The following is an 18,266-nucleotide window of genomic DNA, read 5'->3' as shown; positions in this document are numbered from 1 at the left end:
TTTACTATTCCAACTCCAGGAAGGTGCAGCAATAGAAAAAGTGTTGGATAGTGTAAGAGTGTAAATTACTATACCAACACCATGAAGGTGCAGCAGTAGCGAATGTTTTGAATAGTGTACGGGTGTAAATTACTATTCAAACACCATGAAGGTGCAGTAGTAAGGTAAGTTTTGGATAATGTAAGGTGGTACATTACTATTCCAAGTCCAGGAAGATGCAGCAGTACAGAAAGTGTGGGATAGTATAAGGATGTAAATTACAATATCAACACCATAAAGGTGCAGCAATAGAGTAAATGTAGGATAATGTAAGGGTGTAATTTACTAATCCAACTCAAGAGAGGTGCAGCAGTAGAGAAAATATTGGATAGTGTAAGGGTATAAATTACTATTCTAACTCCAGGAAGATGCAGCAGTAGGGAAAATGTTGGATAGTGTAAGAGTGCAATTTACTATTCCAACTCCAGGAAGGTGCAGCAGTAGGGAAAGTGTTGGATAGTGTAAGAATGTAAATTACTATTCAAACACCATGAAGGTGCAGTAGTAAGGTAAGTTTTGGATAATGTAAGGTTGTAAATTACTATTCCAAGTCCAGGAAGATGCAGCAGTACAGAAAGTGTGGGATAGTTTAAGGATGTAAATTACTATACCAACACCATAAAGGTGCAACAGTAGAGTAAGTGTAGGATAATGTAAAGGTGTAATTTACTAATCCAACTCAAGAGAGGTGCAGCAGAAGAGAAAATGTAGGATAGTGTAAGGATATAAATTACTATTCTAACTCCAGGAAGGTGCAGTAGTAGGGAAAGTGTTGGATAGTGTAAGAGTGTAATTTACTATTCCAACTCCAGGAAGGTGCAGCAGTAGAGAAAGTGTTGGATAGTGAAAGAGTGTAATTTACTATTCCAACTCCAAGAAGGTGCAGCAGTAGAGAAGATATTGGATAATGTAAGGGAATAATTTACTTTTCTAACTCCAGGAAGGTGCAATAGTAAAGAAAGTGTAGAATAGTGTAAGGGAGTAATTTACAATTCCAAGACCAGGAAAAAGCAGCACTAGAGAAAATGTGGGACAGAGTAAATGTATAATTTACTATTAGAACTCAAGGAAAGTGCAATAAACGAAAAGGGAAAAAAGCATTAAAAATGTACATAGAATGAAACACTTAAAATTTATTTCTAAAAGCAAAATAATAACTAATTTTTTTTTTTAATTCATTACAGAACATGTCCGCAGACCAACCAGCAAAATACATTAAAAGCAGCAAAGGAAACCGTCTTCTGAGTTACAAAGGTTACATTTATTGCAAGGAAAGAATTTCAGAACCAAGGAGACATTGGAGGTGCGTACAATATCACTCATCCCATTGCTTAGGCAGAGCGGTTACACTCGGAGAAACAGTTGTTAGAACATCTGAGCATAACCACTCTGCCTCAGCAATGGAGATTGAAGTAAGAGAAACCATCAACGAAATGAAAGACATTGCATGCACCTCCAATGCCTCCACTGGTACAATTTTAAGGGAAGTAGTACAACATGTACCTGATCACATTGCTAGCAGTATGCCCATAATACCAAATCTGAGACGAATAATTCAACGTAAAAGACAGGCAAGTAACCCACAACCACTCACACCACACACATTCTCTGACATTGTCATTCCTCCTGAACTCACTCTTTCTATTTCTAATGAACCATTGATCATGAATGACAACCAAAACCCTCAGAAACGAATAATCATCTTTAGCACACCCCGTAACCTTTTTAAGTTAGAAAATAGTGATATTTGGATGATGGATGGAACGTTTAAAAGTACGCCCCATCCATTCACCCAAATATACACTATCCATGCTAAAATTAACCATACAGTAGTACCCCTAGTATACAGTTTGCTGCCTGATAAGCAATCCACAACATACACTGAACTTTTAACAGTGATAAAATCTAAAACATCAAACAAAAGTCCTAGGAAGATAATTATTGATTTTGAATTCGCAATGATTAATGTTATAACCAAAACGTACACGGATACCCAAATTCAGGGATATTTTTTCCATTTTTCCCAGGCAATTTGGCGTAAGATACAAAAACCATCCCTAGTTGAGGAATACATATCAGACAGCAAACTACAATTTGAACTAAAAAAACTAACTGCACTTTGCTTTGTACCTCCTGAAAGTGTAGACGAATACTACACTGCAATTACTGAATCTGACTATTTTACAACAAATGAAGAGAAATTAGCACCTCTGTTAAATTATTACGAAGACACATGGATTGGACATCTAAGCAGGTCGGGTCGCAGGAGGAAGCCACGTTTCCATGTGGAGTGGTGGAACTGCTACACGACCTGTTTAGAAGGAGAGGCAAAGACAAATAATGCCATAGAGGGATGGCACAACTCCTTCAGCCAAACAATCGGAAAACCACACCCAAATTTTTATCATTTCTTGAAAACTTTGAGGAAGGAGCAAAGTTTTCAAGAAATGAGAATTTCACAAGCATTAACAAGGTAGTCTGAACCCACGCATCTCTAAAAGATCTAAAGAAATGTCTAAACGACTATTGGCTATTTTACAACAGTTTTCGTTGTGCGTGGCTTCTGACTACCTAGATAATGTTGCACACATACTACACTACTAACTCCCAACAACATTATTACTTACCTGTTTTGCCCTAGATTAAATTATCTAATTACAATTGACATTTTTCTAAACTATTTTTTACTTAATTTAAAGTCGGATCACCTTACCTTAGAAGTCTTCTTTTTTCTATCTTTTTCTTCTTTAATCCAAAGGAAAACCATGTGTTGGACAGGCCACATGAAGGGCCGCTCTCCCCCCAGCCCAACCAGGCCCGAGAGCCGCCACGACAGTACCACGCATCACCATTGTACATCTGCTGCCCTCTCAGGGCCCCTGCCTGCGAAGCAAGCTAACCTCGTGGGCCCGATCCACTGCCGGCCCACGCGGCCAACCTGAACCGCCATCTTGGACACTTCACCACGAGGTCGCCTGGCCCCCGATCGACCCCGACCCTGGGCCTGGCCCGGCCTCAGACATCTCGGCACCACCATCCACCCAGGAGGTGAGCGGGCTACTTGGCAAGTCAATGGGAGAAAGAGGTGTCAATGGCTCCCCCCGCCAAGTGCCGCTCGCCCATCGCCTCCCCGGGCGCTGGCTCCACCCCCCTGCTGGGTGTCTGGAACCCCGCATCCCGGACCCCCGATCTCCAAGTGCGAGGGTCCGGACATCAAAGCACGCCAGCCCTATAACTGGGGCAGCTCCAGAGCAGGAAGGCAGTTGTATCTTGGAGTCGAGAGACGTAAAGAGGAACTCATCCTGAACGGACTACTGGCGCTGCCGTAGCTCTGTCCTGTGCACCATCATCCTGCCTGTTGGCGCTGCCACAGCCGTCGTAACCTTCATCCTTCATCGTCGTCCGGATCTGCTGGCGTGGCCGCGGACCGTTGTAACCGTCATCTTCATCGGGACCTGCAGGCTCCGCCGCGGACCGTCATCTTTCATCCGACCATCTCGGGACCTGCTTGGCTCCTCCACGGCCCGATCATCAAGAACGCCGAGCTCAAGGATTGAGAGCTATTTTTGGACTCACCGGTAACTAAAGACTGTCCCGCTACCCTTTTCCTCAACCAAAGACTAAACTAGAGGGGACCCCTGAGTCCAGACCTCCTTGTACCATATCATCGTAACCTAAGAATTGCATATAAAGTCTCGTTAACCTTCAGTCTTGTGTGGTGTCCGTCTGTGGGGGGGAAGTTGTTCATCTGTACAGTCGTTGGAGACGGCTCTCCCTGGAGACCTCTCCCCGTACCTCGGCCGACCCTCCCGGTCCGTCTAACATTGGTGGCCAGCGGCGCGATTCGAATCACCGCATAACGTACAGAAAATAGCTCACCCCACAACGAACCATAATGACAACTAAAGAAAGCGGATCAACCGAGAAGTTCCGAATGGAAAAACTAGAGGAGTACAGCCACCGTGAACTAAAGCAGTTCTGCATCGAACTAGGTATCGCTACCACCGGACTAAGCACCAAGGACGATTTTAAACATGCCCTACAATCTTGGGCAGAGACCGGGGATACCGAAGCCCCTGAGCAAAGCACCGCAGAAAAAACCACCACAGCCCCTGAAGGGCAAAGAACCGGTCTCCCGCAAGACGAGATCCAAGAAAGAGAAAAAATCCGACTACACGAGCTAGAAATGGCCCGACTCAAGATGGAAATAGAACTCAAGTTGGCCGAACAAAAAATCAACTTAGAGCACCTACGTCTCCGAGAAGAAAGAGAAGAGAAACAGAGACAAAGGGAGCTCGAGGAAAAGAAACTGGCGTACGAGCACGAACGGAACATAGCCGAGATCAACCTGCGCAAACAGAATAAAGAGTTAGGGGTGCCCGAGAGACCACACACCCCGGGGACCGCGGAGAAAAAAGTACACATCCCCAAGGATGTGGTCCGAGAATATTTCCGAGAGGACGACATCCAACAATGGTTTAAGGCCTATGAAATCGCTATGACTGCGCACCGGATCGATAGAACCGACTGGGGTGCCGGCCTATGGGGCAGATTCCTCAATGAAGGCCGCGATACCCTGTTACAGCTCCCAGACCACCAGATGACCTCCTACGACCATATGAAAGCGGCCCTCCTCACCCGCTATGGTCTCACGCCCGAGATGTACCGCCAGAGGTTCCGAGACTGCACACGCATCCCGGGTACAACTTGGGTGGACTATGTAACGTACTTTAGCAGAGCTTTCGAAGGCTGGATCAAAGGAAACAACGTCACGACATACGAGCAGCTGTTCAATCTAATGGTATGGGAGCATCTGTCCAACAATTGCTTCATCGAACTACGCCAACACCTCCTCGACAGCAAGTTGACCGATCCCCGGCAGCTCGCAGCCGAAGCTGACCGGTGGGAGATAACCAGAGTGGGCCGGAATGGGTCCTATGAGCAAAACAGGAACAACAATGGACACCACCGACCGAGAGGAGGGGGAGGGGGCCAAGGACGAGGAAGAGACAACACTCCGGCCGCCCCCGCTGCCAGCACCACCCCCCCGGCCAACCGGGGCAGCACCCCGGCGCGACCGGGGTACAGAGCCAATGTCACATGTCACCGATGCCAGCGAGTCGGCCACTATGCAAATGACCCAAGCTGCCCGCAGTATCAGAGTCCAAAACCCCGCCAAGTGGCCGCCGCGGCACTAGGGGAAGAACAGATCCCCGAGGAACAAGAAACAGACCAGCAAGAGTATCAAGAGTGGGAGCCAGCCGCCATGACTCTCGCGTGCTTAGGGGGAAGAGACATGGTCCCGCGGGTCCCCCTACCCGCTAACACCCAGAAGTACAGCCAATGGGTAAGCATCAATGGACGACGGGCCGAAGCCCTTCGGGACACCGGGGCCAGTGTGACAGCCGTCCGCTGTCACCTGGTGACCCCAGAACAATATTTACCGAACATCCTCTGCCCTGTGCGATCAGCCGACAACTCGGAAAGTCTGTGTCGGATGGCCTGCGTCCCCTTTGAGTGGGGAGGGGTCTCCGGCATGCTGAAGGTGACGGTCCGAGACGATTCCCCCGTAGACTGCCTACTCGGAAATGACCTGGAAAGCTCCCCGTGGGCAGCCGTGGAGCGAAAAGAACACTTGGGGATGTTAGGCGTCCCGGACTGGGCGTGCGTCACCACCCGGTCCATGGCCGCCCGGGCCAACCCTCACCCAGAAGAACCAGAATGGCCGGCGCCGCCGCCTCCGGTCGGCCCAGCCGAGACCACCGACCTTGACACCCCCCTCGAACCTGCTCAACCTTCCGACATCGCTAACCTTGACCAGTGGGCCCAAGAGGGGGGACCCACGCAAGAACAATTTCGCCGGGAGCAGAAGGCCTGTCCCTCCCTAGAGGGACTCCGTCAACAAGCGCTCGCCCAAAGCGCAGGGGATACTTCCGGAACTCATTGGGTCTACTGGGACAATGATCTGCTGTACAGCGAGCAAAGAATCGCCGAGCTGGGGGCCAACAGAGTACTAGCGGTACCCCTCCGTTTCAGAGACTTCCTGTTAAACTTGGCCCACGATGTCCCCCTGGCAGGGCACCTCGGACAAGATAAAACTTACAGCCGCCTAGTGACCCACTTCTTCTGGCCCAAAATGAGAAACGATGTGCACCAGCATTGCCGATCTTGCCCCACGTGCCAAGCCAGTGGGAAGAGCGGCCGCAAACTGAAGGCCCCCTTGCAACCCTTTCCAGTAGTCACGACCCCCTTTGAGAGGGTCGGAATAGACATTGTGGGACCCCTAGACCCGCGTACAAAACAAGGCCATCGCTTTATTCTGGTGCTGGTGGACCACGCCACCCGCTACCCTGAGGCTATACCTCTCCGGACCGTGACAGCCCCAGTGGTCGGCCGGGCCCTGATGGGGATCTTCTCCCGTGTGGGGTTCCCCCGAGAAGTCGTCAGCGACAGAGGCACGAACTTTATTTCTAAATACATGAAATCACTCTGGCAACAGTGTGGGGTCACCTACCGATTCACGACCCCCTATCACCCCCAAGGGAACGGACTGGTTGAGCGGTTCAACCGCACACTAAAAGGGATGATCGGGGGATTGGAGGAGCCCCTCCGTCGCCAGTGGGATGTACTGCTGCCGTGCCTCCTCTTCGCCTACCGGGAGGTCCCACAAAAATCACTAGGCTTCAGCCCATTTGAACTGCTATACGGGCACCCAGTGCGGGGGCCGCTCAGCCTGATCAAAGAAGGCTGGGAGATGCCTCCGGCCAAGAACCCTCCAGACGTCTTCCGGTACCTCCTCACCCTCCGCAACCAGTCCCAGCGGTTCAGAGACCTAGCAAAAGCCAACCTAGAGGCCAGTCAAGAGGATATGAAAAAATGGTATGACCAGAACGCCTCATCCATTGAATTCGAGCCGGGGCAACAAGTATGGGTAATGTCCCCCACAGAACCTTGCGCTCTCCAAGACAAATGGACAGGGCCCTTCAAGGTGATCGAGCGCAAGGGTCCTGCCACCTATCTGATCGATATGGGGTCCTCCCGGAACCCACTCCGGGTCCTCCACACCAACAGGCTGAAACCTCACTTTGCACGAACCGAACTCAGCCTACTGATGGCCACAGACAACGGGGCTGAAGACGACTCCGAGCCTCTCCCTGACCTCCTGCGGACCCAGGAGCAAGACGGCTCCGTAGAGGGGGTCCGCCTCTCGGAGACCCTCACCAGAGAACAACGCCAAGAGTGCCAAGCCCTCCTGTCACAGTTCGCCAGCCTGTTCTCCCTCACCCCAGGTGTCACGTCCTGGTGTGTGCACGATGTGGACACCGGAGATAGCCCTCCTATCCGCCACCGGGCCTACCGCGTACCTGATCGGGTACGGGCCTGCATCCAGGCAGAAGTGGCCAAGATGCTCACACTCGGGGTCATCGAGCCCTCAGACAGTCCATGGGCCAGCCCGGTCGTGCTGGTCCCCAAAGCAGCCGCCCCCGGAACCACCCCAGAACTCCGGTTCTGTGTCGACTACCGGGGCCTGAATGAGGTCACCCGGACGGACGCACATCCCATCCCCCGGGCAGATGAACTGGTCGACCGAATGGGAGCTGCCCGCTACCTCAGCATCTTCGACCTGACAGCAGGTTATTGGCAGATCGGCCTCACACCCCGAGCACAGGAACGTTCTGCCTTCTCCACCCCCGATGGCCACTATCATTTTACGGTCATGCCCTTCGACATGAAAAATGCACCAGCGACTTTCCAACGGCTCGTCAATAAGGTCCTGGCGGGGCTCGAAGGGTTCAGCGCCGCCTACCTAGACGACATCGCTGTGTACAGCCACCACTGGACCGAACACCTCCACCACCTCCGAGCAGTGCTGCAAGCCCTTCGACGAGCTGGCCTCACGATCAAGGCCAGCAAATGTCAAATTGGACAAGGGTCTGTGACCTACCTCGGGCACCAGGTGGGAAGCGGCCTAGTGGCCCCTCTACAGCTGAAAATTGCTGCCATCCAGGACTGGCAGCCCCCTATCACCCAAACCGAGGTACGAGCATTCCTGGGCCTCACAGGCTATTACCGAAGGTTTGTAAAAGACTATGGAACCATAGTGGGGCCTCTCACGGAACTCACGTCAAAGAATCAACCAAAGAAAGTGAACTGGACCCCAGAGTGTCAAACGGCATTCGAACAATTGAAGGCCGCCATGTGTTCCGCTCCTGTGCTCCAGGCCCCCGACTACAGCCGGGAGTTCCTCGTCCAGACGGACGCCTCCGACCAGGGCATTGGGGCGGTCCTGTCCCAAGTGAACACCGAAGGCCTTGATCAACCCGTGGCCTTCATCAGCCGGAGGCTCCTACCCCGGGAGCAACGCTGGAGCACCATAGAGAGAGAAGCATTCGCAGTAGTATGGGCCCTCAAAAAGCTCCGGCCCTACCTTTTTGGCACCCACTTCCGGGTGCAGACCGACCACCGACCCCTGCAGTGGCTGATGCATATGCGGGGGGAGAACCCAAAACTGCTGCGCTGGTCCATCTCCTTGCAAGGTATGGACTTCACAGTCGAACACCGGCCAGGACCAGACCACGCCAACGCAGACGGCCTGTCCCGGTTTTTCCGCCTCGACGACGAGAGTCCCCAAGAAGATGGGTAACTCTCCCCGCCTTCAGCTGGGGGGGACGCATGTTGGACAGGCCACATGAAGGGCCGCTCTCCCCCCAGCCCAACCAGGCCCGAGAGCCGCCACGACAGTACCACGCATCACCATTGTACATCTGCTGCCCTCTCAGGGCCCCTGCCTGCGAAGCAAGCTAACCTCGTGGGCCCGATCCACTGCCGGCCCACGCGGCCAACCTGAACCGCCATCTTGGACACTTCACCACGAGGTCGCCTGGCCCCCGATCGACCCCGACCCTGGGCCTGGCCCGGCCTCAGACATCTCGGCACCACCATCCACCCAGGAGGTGAGCGGGCTACTTGGCAAGTCAATGGGAGAAAGAGGTGTCGATGGCTCCCCCCGCCAAGTGCCGCTCGCCCATCGCCTCCCCGGGCGCTGGCTCCACCCCCCTGCTGGGTGTCTGGAACCCCGCATCCCGGACCCCCGATCTCCAAGTGCGAGGGTCCGGACATCAAAGCACGCCAGCCCTATAACTGGGGCAGCTCCAGAGCAGGAAGGCAGTTGTATCTTGGAGTCGAGAGACGTAAAGAGGAACTCATCCTGAACGGACTACTGGCGCTGCCGTAGCTCTGTCCTGTGCACCATCATCCTGCCTGTTGGCGCTGCCACAGCCGTCGTAACCTTCATCCTTCATCGTCGTCCGGATCTGCTGGCGTGGCCGCGGACCGTTGTAACCGTCATCTTCATCGGGACCTGCAGGCTCCGCCGCGGACCGTCATCTTTCATCCGACCATCTCGGGACCTGCTTGGCTCCTCCACGGCCCGATCATCAAGAACGCCGAGCTCAAGGATTGAGAGCTATTTTTGGACTCACCGGTAACTAAAGACTGTCCCGCTACCCTTTTCCTCAACCAAAGACTAAACTAGAGGGGACCCCTGAGTCCAGACCTCCTTGTACCATATCATCGTAACCTAAGAATTGCATATAAAGTCTCGTTAACCTTCAGTCTTGTGTGGTGTCCGTCTGTGGGGGGGAAGTTGTTCATCTGTACAGTCGTTGGAGACGGCTCTCCCTGGAGACCTCTCCTTGTACCTCGGCCGACCCTCCCGGTCCGTCTAACACCATGCTTGTATTGTAATCCGTTGCAATACACAAATGTTTTCCAAAAAAAAGTATCCCATTTTGAAGATCGATTTACCACCATAAAAAACGCCATTTAAAAATCATCTCCAAATCAAAACAAACAACAACTCCAAAAAGAATTAAAAATAAATTTGGTTCCATCTTCCCGTTTAGAAAAGCAGAAAATCCGGAAAACAGATGATTCGATCCATCTTCTTCTCTGAGTCGTAATCTGCAGTCCATCAAAATACAACTCCAAAAAGCCAAAACCATCCAAAGCAATCCAAAAGAAATTTTTCAACGTATCCAAAGCACCCCATGTAAAACGATGAATTTTCTCCATTCCAAAACCCATGTTCGTAAATCGATCTTTTTTATTCTTCCGAAGTAAACCATATTTTTCGATATCGCCTAAATACAAACAAAAATATATATTTTACTAATATAAACCACAGTTACTGTAAACATTACTATAATGTTTAACATAAACATGATCCGACAAAGACATACAATAACAATGTGATTAGATGCAAACAATATATTATTTCAACCGTAAAATATAACTATGCTAATACTACCTATACTTTCCTTGCAATAAATATCTTTCAATACATTATTTAAAAATGAAAAACAACTATTATAAGTTTTCTACCTGAGCGCAGATCTTCATGCTTCTTCTGTATCCAGCAACGATCAACAATATGGCTGCTTACGCATTTGACGTTGACGCGATTACGTGATCAAAAGCTGCAAAAAAAGAAAAAGGACTATTACTTAACATTTCATGTATGTTATATTTATGTTAATAATTATTTTTAAAACTATTACACAAGTTTCAATAACATTTTTGAAAGTACAGAAAATCAATACCAACAAGCTTCTTCTTTCCTTACCGCGGGATTCACATAGAGAGCAATAGAAATAAATGTGGGACAAACCTTTTCATTGAAAACAATGTAAAAGCGTGGGAACTTTTTTAAAGTTGACAATTTCAATTATAATAAAATAATTATAATTAAATTTAAAAACATCCTAATTTTCTAAAATAACACTAAATTATTATAATTACTCTAAAATTAGTTTTTAGCAAAATACCTATATTATTTTTATATAAATAATAAAGTTTAAAAATTAACAAAATGTAAACTAAACCCTTTAAATTCCCCTTTACCCCATAACCCAAACATAACCCTGAACCCCAAAAAATACTCCTTTACATCATAACCCAAACCTAACCCTGAACCCTAAAAATACTCCTTTATCCCATAACCCAAACATTGCCCTGTAACCTTAAAATACCCCCTGTACAACATAACACAAACCTAGCCCTGAACCCAAAATAAAGCCCTGCACCCCATATCCCAAACCTAGCCCTGAACCCTAAAAATCCCACTGTACTCCATAACCCAAACCTAGCCCTGAACCCTAAAAATACCCCTGTAACCAAAACCCAAACTTAGCCCTGAACCTTAAAAAAACCCCTGAACAACATAACACAAACCTAGCCCTGAACCCTAAAAATACCCCTGTACCCCATAACCCAAAACTAGCCCTGAACCCTAAAAATACCCCTGTGCCCCATAACCCAAACCTAGCCCTGAACCCTAAAAAAAACCCTATACCCCATAACCCAAACCTAGCCCTGATCCCTAAAAATACCCCTGTACCCCATAACCCAAGCATAGCCCTGAACCCTAAAAAATACCCCTGTACCCCATTACCCAAACCTAGCCCTGAACCCTAAAAAATATCCCTGTACCCCATAACCCAAACCTAGCCCTGAACCCTAAAAATACCCAAACACCCCAAAACAAATACTTCAGCACCCCAAAACAAATACTCCTATACTCATAATTAGTTTTTAAATTACTTAAAATAATATATTTATTTATTTAATAAAAGGACATACATTAATATATTTATTTATTTTTAATAGTAAATAAATTAAATAAAAAATATTATAAATTAAATAATTATATATTACCTATACTTACGTTGTAATGGCATGCGTTGTAATAGCATCTGCTATATAATGACATGCGTTGTAAAGGCATGCGTTGTAATGGTTCCTGCAATGTAAAAGTTGCGTTGTAATGGTAGTGCGTTGTAAAAGTTGCGTTGTAATGGCTGTTTCCCGGTGCAACTGGCTTAAACAGGGTTGTTCTCTGAAACTTGCCAATGCCCCCTCCGATCTGCGCCAACCTCAAAGCAGATTTGGATACCTGTGGGCCCCAACTGAAATCTTCAGTCAGGGTGACCCCCAAGTATACAAAGGTTCTCACCCTTTCCAGCGGGACACCATTTAATACAGGGTTAGGGCAAGTGCGCTTTGGAGGATGAAAGATCATAAATTTCGTCTTTGCTAGGTTTATCTCCAATCCCCTCAGAGCGCAGAAAGATACAAAACCGTCTAGGACCCTCTGGATACCTGATGATGTTTGAGACAACAGCAAGGTGCCGTCTGCGAACATCAGAGCAGGTACCCGGCCAGTGGCCAACCATGGAGCGTCACTGTCCCTGACCTTGTCCAGTTCACCCACCAGGCCATTTAAATAAAGACTAAAGAGCGTGGGAGCCAGGGCACAAACCTGGCGTACGCCTCTGGTCACGGGGAAGCGGGCTGATAATTCCCCGTTCTTCCCGCATCTCACCCTGGCGTAGTTCCCTGCATGGAAGCGCTTCAGGACGTCTAGCAGATAGGGCGGGAGGTCTAGTTCTTTCAGTACCCTCCATAAGCTCTCCCTGGGGACAAGGTCGAAAGCAGGCCGCAGGTCTACGAAGACAAGGTAGAGGCTGCCACCCTCTACTCTTGCTGTCTTCCAAAAAAGGACCTGCAACCTAAAAATTTGGTCCAGGGTCGAGATTCCAGCTCTAAAGCCGGCCTGTAGGGTAGTCAATAATTTTTGCTCCTCCATCCACCCCAGCAATCTTTCCAGGAGGACTTGGCCCATTAGCTTCTGCGAAGTATCCAAGAGACTAATCGGCCGATAATTTGATGGCACTAAAGGGCAGCCCTTCTTAAAGATTGGGACAATCTCGGCCTCTGCCCAGGTGTCCGGTGACTTAGCTCCCCAAAGGACCGCATTAAATAAAACAGCCAAATACGGTGCCCAGATTTTTGGCTGGGAGCGGAAAAGATCTTCAGGTAGTCTGTCAAGGCCTGGGGCTTTGTTAGGTAGCTGCCTGATGATCGCCGATTCCACCTCTTTAACTGAGATACTCTCAATGTCTCCAGGGCCCACCCTCGCCCTTGGCGTCCCACTGGCCTATCGGATAGCCCAAGTTCAAGTCCCACGCAGTCGATACTCGTGCGGGGGGTCTGGGGCTCGGGGCATCCGGAGGGCATCATCTGGCACCAATATCTCTGCCCCATTTGAATGTTCACTAGTGTAGGTCTCAGGGCTAGTGTAAAGCGCAGCAAAGTGCGCCTCCTAAACTGACGGAGCAATGTTTGGTAGGAGAGCCTCCCCTCCCTCTTTCACACCAGAGTTAACGATTGCCCAGAATAATTTGGCGTCTTTTGCCAGGAGGGCACCTCTCAGCTCATCCCACCTGGCTTCTTCCCACTCCCTCTTACCCCTAGTGAGCTCCTTTTTATATAGCAGTCTGGTTGCCCTAATGTTCACTCTGTCCTTAGATTTGATTGCCGCAAGTAGCTCCTTTTTTAGTTTTTTGCATGCATCATCAAACCAGGGGTGAGATTTCGGGGCTCGCCTTTTAGTTCCACTCACAGGGTAGAAAACGTCCCCCAATACCGTAACTAGCTGCCTATGTGTCTCCACTGCCTGATACCTGCAAGATGGATCACCCATCTGGGTAGTAAGTGGGATTGCAAGTTGGTAAATTTTTGCTAGCCTGGATGGTGAATCTGCTAGGTGAGGCCATTTAACCCTTCTTCTATTATTAGCCAACATGAGGGGAGGCATCATCGCCGTGGGTTTGGGTTCAGGATTAGTTAAACCAAAGGACCCCGGCTTAAGAGTTAAAACCAGGGCATTGTGGTCGCTATCATGTCTTTGTATGACCTAAATTCCTTTAGCTTGTCCCAATTTTTGGCATCCACCATAAGGTAGTCAATGATGGATGTTTGACCTACTCAGTTAAACGTAGCTATGGCTGGGCAATCAGGATCCAGTCTCCCATTGCACGCCCGCAAGGATGTTTCAAGGGAGAAGGATTTTATTTGAAGAGCTAAAGGAGTCCATGCCCTAACCGGAGTAATATTGGGCTCAGGAATATGCCAAAGTGCGTCAACCTCATCTTGCTCACCCAGCTCCAGACTACCCAGTGGCTCGAATTGACAATTAAAGTCTCCCCCAAGAATTATTGACATAGAGGGGTCTAACCCCTGGATAAAAGAATTCAGGGCTTTAATTGTTTCCGACTCTTGTCCATTTCTGGATGGTCTGGAGTAACTATTTATTATTGCTACTTTGGGTTTGCTTGCGGGTTTTAATAAGACACACTGTATGTCCAAGGAGTTTGTTTGTATTTGGGTCGCCTGGATACCCAGGTGGGTACCTATCCAAATTGATAACCCACCCGATGGACGGCCTCTGCCTGTAGACACTGCCAGGATGTCAAATGTTGCGAAAGACGAGCTGCTGCTCTCTTTCAGTGCCCAGGTCTCTTGCATAAGGCATATGTCATGTGTTGCCATAAAGGCCGCCCACTCTGGAGTTAGTAGCTTATTTTTTAACCCGGCTATATTCCATGAGTTCAACTTTAAACATCCTTCTTGTGGATTTTCGGAGCCCTCTCCTTCCCCATTCCCACTGCCGCTAGTCCTCGGCCTCTCTGGAGACTCACTTGTTAAGTCCTCCCTGACAGTAGATAGTAAAACATTTTCCTCTGTTACCCCAGCCCTTCTAGGAATTTCATCAGTAGCTTGTAGGGGAGGATTTCCCCTTAAACTGAGTCAATCCACCTCTTCCAGTACACTAAACCTATTCCAGTGTGGATGCAATGGGAATAGGGGACCATATGGAGACATACCCTCCCTCAATACCCCTCCATATGGTGTTCTCTGTGGTTGAGGATTACATCCCCTGTTGTAATGTACCCCTCTTTGACGTGAAGGCTCCAGACTAGGGGTGGGGTAAAAGTATGAGAGATGCAGTGGGCATATTTGTGTATTTAGACTGGTGAAGGGGGCATTGCAGATATACTTTACAGCTGAGGCATCCCTGAAGTTCAAGATTATAACATCCCCTGCGATAGTTTTTGGGCCCCTCCCAATCCATGCTACTCTTCTGGCTGACATGATTTCACCTGAAATATTCAATGGCAAGGGTCTATTAATTGTAAGCCATTGGATACATTTGTTTTTTAATTCTGTCTCCCTTTCTCTTTTCCCTTCACTTAGGGGTGGTACTCCTGTAAGTGTGACCACGTATGGTTGGGCTTCAGGGGGTAAGTGAATCGATGGTAGCTGATTTGGGATAGTTCTTGGTGTTGCATTTCTATCTAGTGTTTCACTAATTTTGCTGTGGCTTTGTCTCTGTCGTTTACCGAATTTCCTGCTATTTGATGGATTTGGCTCTGAGAGTTAGAACTAGTCCTAGCCTGTGGTGTAACGCGTGTCGCCTTATGAGCGGTTGGTTTGGCTCCTGCAGTGGAGGTCTGTGCTGAAGGGTTTTTGTTTTCGGATACTCTAGCACTATGATTGTTTTGAGGTAGGGTATCACTAGCAGGAGATATCTCATTTTTCAACTGTTTAGCACTCTCTATTCCTCCTACCCCCTTGGAGTTTATAGTAGAAATAAGCTTGTCAAGTTTTGACAACATGGGTTTGAGTTGGGTAGCTATGGTCCGCTCCAGGGATGCTTGTAAATTAGCGACCATTTGGTGACCCAGCACGGTATTCCTGGTGTTGAACATGATGGATTAGCGGTCGGGGTCACCAAATCATGGTTAACTGGTTTATTATTACTAGTTTTTTTAAAGCTAGTGTCTTTTTTCTTCTTGGGGCATGTTTTTCGTACCTCAGACCTTTTCTCCAAAGAGGGGGAAGTTAGAGATATTGGGGGATCCTGAGCAGCAATAGAAATCTCCACAGTCATCTGGCTACAGGGCAAATCTACGTATGATGATGACAAGTGGGAACTAGCTTCTAATACATCAGTCACAGTAATAGAAGTGTCCCCTTGTTGGTTTGGAATACATAATGTTGGTGTAATAGATAGCCTCCTCTCCGTATTCTCAATGGCATTTACTACAACACCAATAGTTTGTTGCAGCATCTTGTCAATAGCAGTCAGAGTGGGTAGGGGTGGCGGTTCTGCAGCATGCTGTCTGGTGTGTGGGCGTGTGGCTGGTGTCTTCACTTTTTTTTCCCCCGATTATTCATTTTGCAGATAATTGGTATTTGGTGTGAAGATGAGTTAATGGGGTATACCAGAGTCCTGTGTACAGATGGTGAGTAGTTCCCCCTCGTGTTGGCCTAATGCTTTATTCTAACAATGGCAGTAGTTTGAGCGAAGGATGTATATCCAGAAGACCAAAAGACCAAAGTACCTTTCTGGATGATGTCTTGCCAGTTTCAATTCTTCGAGGGATGAAAGGGGGGTGGCCAGTCCAGTCCACCACCGTCCACGGACGGCCACAGACGGCCCGCCCTTTGCCCGGGCTTCGCCCGGCGTCCTGCGAGGCGGGGCTGATGCACAACTTATGCGCCTCCTGGCGCGGACGTTTGCTGGTCAGTGCGCTAGTGGATGTGCTAGTGCTTCTGGGGGTTGAAGTCCCCAAGCCCGCTCTCCCCTCTGTGGCCGCGCTCCGAAGCTGGAAATGGAGCGGGCGGCGGGAAGCAGGCGGGAAGCAAGCGAGCGGCTGGTATATGCTCCGTAAGTGTAGGCAGCTCTCTCCCCCCAAGGCAGCAGGTAACTGTTTTCGATTCCCCCGCTCAGCAGGGGCTGATGCGCAACTTATGCGCCTCCTGGCGCGGACGTTTGCTGGTCAGTGCGCTGGTGGATGCGCTAGTGCTTCTGGGAGTTGTAGTCCCCAAGCCCGCTCTCCCCTCTGTGGCTGCGCTCCGAAGCTGGAAATGGAGCGGGCGGCGGGAAGCAGGCGGGAAGCAAGCGAGCGGCTGGTATATGCTCCGTAAGTGTAGGCAGCTCTCTCCCCCCAAGGCAGCAGGTAACTGTTTTTGATTCCCCCGCTCAGCAGGGGCTGATGCACAACTTATGCGCCTCCTGGCGCGGACGTTTGCTGGTCAGTGCGCTGGTGGATGTGCTAGTGCTTCTGGGGGTTGAAGTCCCCAAGCCCGCTCTCCCCTCTGTGGCCGCGCTCCAAAGCTTGAAATGGAGCGGGCGGCGGGAAGCAGGCGGGAAGCAAGCGAGCGGCTGGTATATGCTCCGTAAGTGTAAGCAGCTCTCTCCCCCCAAGGCAGCAGGTAACTGTTTTCGATTCTCCCGCTCAGCAGGGGCTGATGCGCAACTTATGCGCCTCCTGGCGCGGACGTTTGCTGGTCAGTGCGCTGGTGGATGCGCTAGTGCTTCTGGGAGTTGTAGTCCCCAAGCCCGCTCTCCCCTCTGTGGCTGCGCTCCGAAGCTGGAAATGGAGCGGGCGGCGGGAAGCAGGCGGGAAGCAAGCGAGCGGCTGGTATATGCTCCGTAAGTGTAGGCAGCTCTCTCCCCCAAAGGCAGCAGGTAACTGTTTTCGATTCCCCCGCTCAGCAGGGGCTGATGCACAACTTATGCGCCTCCTGGCGCGGACGTTTGCTGGTCAGTGCGCTGGTGGATGCGCTAGTGCTTCTGGGGGTTGAAGTCCCCAAGCCCGTTCTCCCCTCTGTGGCCGCGCTCCGAAGCTGGAAATGGAGCGGGCGGCGGGAAGCAGGCGGGAAGCAAGCGCGCGGCTGGTATATGCTCCGTAAGTGTAGGCAGCTCTCTCCCCCCAAGGCAGCAGGTAACTGTTTTCGATTCCCCCGCTCAGCAGGGGCTGATGCGCAACTTATGCGCCTCCTGGCACGGACGTTTGCTGGTCAGTGCGCTGGTGGATGCGCTAGTGCTTCTGGGAGTTGAAGTCCCCAAGCCCGCTCTCCCCTCTGTGGCCGCGCTCCGAAGCTGGAAATGGAGCGGGCGGCGGGAAGCAAGCGAGCGGCTGGTATATGCTCCGTAAGTGTAGGCAGCTCTCTCCCCCCAAGGCAGCAGGTAACTGTTTTCGATTCCCCCGCTCAGCAGGGGCTGATGCGCAACTTATGCGCCTCCTGGCGCGGACGTTTGCTGGTCAATGCGCTGGTGGATGCGCTAGTGCTTCTGGGAGTTGAAGTCCCCAAGCCCGCTCTCCTCTCTGTGGCCGCGCTCCGAAGCTGGAAATGGAGCGGGCGGCGGGAAGCAGGCGGGAAGCAAGCGAGCGGCTGGTATATGCTCCGTAAGTGTAGGCAGCTTTCTCCCCCCAAGGCAGCAGGTAACTGTTTTCGATTCCCCCGCTCAGCAGGGGCTGATGCACAACTTATGCGCCTTCTGGCGCGGTCGTTTGCTGGTCAGTGCGCTGATGGAT

At 50.2% G+C, this 18,266-nt stretch overlaps 1 pseudogene; it reads left to right on the top strand.

Annotated features, from left to right (window-relative positions):
• Nucleotides 1-1,226: 1,226 nt before the first annotated feature.
• Nucleotides 1,227-2,643, top strand: LOC147729317 (uncharacterized; annotated as a pseudogene).
• Nucleotides 2,644-18,266: the final 15,623 nt, after the last annotated feature.

The sequence above is a fragment of the Lissotriton vulgaris genome, chromosome 2_2, assembly GCF_964263255.1.
Source record: "Lissotriton vulgaris chromosome 2_2, aLisVul1.2, whole genome shotgun sequence".
Taxonomy (NCBI): domain Eukaryota; kingdom Metazoa; phylum Chordata; class Amphibia; order Caudata; family Salamandridae; genus Lissotriton; species Lissotriton vulgaris.
This window is presented reverse-complemented; position numbering and strand designations above follow the sequence as displayed.